Genomic DNA, 2500 nt, shown 5'->3' on the forward strand with positions numbered 1-2500 from the left:
AAAACGGGCCAAAACTGGCCATTTTTTGCTGCGCGAGCGAGCGGAGAGCGGCGAACAGCGAGCGAAGCGCGAGGCAGCACCGTCCCTGCTATACGAAAGCCCCATCCAGCCCTGTGCCACCCGGGGGGTTCCAGGGTGCTGAGATGGCTGACATTTTGCTCCGCTCACGACGGTCACCGCGCCACACAAGAACAGCCCAAAAACAGGCCAAAACAGCCCAAAAACGGGCCAAAACTGGCCATTTTTGGCTGCGCGAGCGAGCGGCGAGCGGCGAACAGCGAGCGAAGCGAGAGGCAGCACCGTCCCTGCTATACGAAAGCCCCATCCAGCCCTGTGCCACCCGGGGGGTTCCAGGGTGCTGAGATGGCTGACGTTTTGCTCCGCTCACGACGGTCACCGCACCACGCAAGAACAGGCCAAAAACTGGCCAAAACAGCCCAAAAACGGGCCAAAACTGGCCATTTTTGGCTGCGCGAGCGAGCGGCGAGCGGCGAACAGCGAGCGAAGCGAGAGGCAGCACCGTCCCTGCTATACGAAAGCCCCATCCAGCCCTGTGCCACCCGGGGGGTTCCAGGGTGCTGAGATGGCTGACGTTTTGCTCCGCTCTCGACGGTCACCGCGCAATGCAAGAACAGGCCAAAAACTGGCCAAAACGGCCCAAAAACGGGCCAAAACTGGCCATTTTTGGCTGCGCGAGCGGCGAGCGGCGGACAGCGAGCGAAGCGAGAGGCAGCACCGTCCCTGCTATACGAAAGCCCCATCCAGCCCTGTGCCACCCGGGGGGTTCCAGGGTGCTGAGATGGCTGACGTTTTGCTCCGCTCTCGACGGTCACCGCGCAATGCAAGAACAGGCCAAAAACTGGCCAAAACGGCCCAAAAACGGGCCAAAACTGGCCATTTTTGGCTGCGCGAGCGAGCGGCGAGCGGCGGACAGCGAGCGAAGCGAGAGGCAGCACCGTCCCTGCTATACGAAAGCCCCATCCAGCCCTGTGCCACCCGGGGGGTTCCAGGGTGCTGAGATGGCTGACGTTTTGCTCCGCTCTCGACGGTCACCGCGCAATGCAAGAACAGGCCAAAAACTGGCCAAAACGGCCCAAAAACGGGCCAAAACTGGCCATTTTTGGCTGCACGAGCGAGCGGCGAGCGGCGGACAGCGAGCGAAGCGAGAGGCAGCACCGTCCCTGCTATACGAAAGCCCCATCCAGCCCTGTGCCACCCGGGGGGTTCCAGGGTGCTGAGATGGCTGACGTTTTGCTCCGCTCTCGACGGTCACCGCGCAATGCAAGAACAGGCCAAAAACTGGCCAAAACGGCCCAAAAACGGGCCAAAACTGGCCATTTTTGGCTGCACGAGCGAGCGGCGAGCGGCGGACAGCGAGCGAAGCGAGAGGCAGCACCGTCCCTGCTATACGAAAGCCCCATCCAGCCCTGTGCCACCCGGGGGGTTCCAGGGTGCTGAGATGGCTGACGTTTTGCTCCGCTCTCGACGGTCACCGCGCAATGCAAGAACAGGCCAAAAACTGGCCAAAACGGCCCAAAAACGGGCCAAAACTGGCCATTTTTGGCTGCACGAGCGAGCGGCGAGCGGCGGACAGCGAGCGAAGCGAGAGGCAGCACCGTCCCTGCTATACGAAAGCCCCATCCAGCCCTGTGCCACCCGGGGGGTTCCAGGGTGCTGAGATGGCTGACGTTTTGCTCCGCTCTCGACGGTCACCGCGCAATGCAAGAACAGGCCAAAAACTGGCCAAAACGGCCCAAAAACGGGCCAAAACTGGCCATTTTTGGCTGCACGAGCGAGCGGCGAGCGGCGGACAGCGAGCGAAGCGAGAGGCAGCACCGTCCCTGCTATACGAAAGCCCCATCCAGCCCTGTGCCACCCGGGGGGTTCCAGGGTGCTGAGATGGCTGACGTTTTGCTCCGCTCTCGACGGTCACCGCGCAATGCAAGAACAGGCCAAAAACTGGCCAAAACGGCCCAAAAACGGGCCAAAACTGGCCATTTTTGGCTGCGCGAGCGAGCGGCGAGCGGCGGACAGCGAGCGAAGCGAGAGGCAGCACCGTCCCTGCTATATACGAAAGCCCCATCCAGCCCTGTGCCACCCGGGGGGTTCCAGGGTGCTGAGATGGCTGACGTTTTGCTCCGCTCACGACGGTCACCGCACCACGCAAGAACGGACCATAAACAGGCCAAAACAGCCCAAAAACGGGCCAAAACTGGTCATTTTTGGCTGCGCGAGCGAGCGGCGAGCGGCGAACAGCGAGCGAAGCGTGAGGCAGCACCGTCCCTGCTATACGAAAGCCCCATCCAGCCCTGTGCCACCCGGGGGGTTCCAGGGTGCTGAGATGGCTGACGTTTTGCTCCGCTCACGACGGTCACCGCGCCATGCAAGAACGGACCAAAAACAGGCCAAAACAGCCCAAAAACGGGCCAAAACTGGCCATTTTTGGCTGAGCGAGCGAGCGGTGAGCGGCGAACAGCGAGCGAAGCGAGAGGCAGCACCG

This window comes from Musa acuminata, unplaced genomic scaffold (assembly GCF_036884655.1).
Source record: "Musa acuminata AAA Group cultivar baxijiao unplaced genomic scaffold, Cavendish_Baxijiao_AAA HiC_scaffold_153, whole genome shotgun sequence".
Taxonomy (NCBI): Eukaryota; Viridiplantae; Streptophyta; class Magnoliopsida; order Zingiberales; family Musaceae; genus Musa; species Musa acuminata.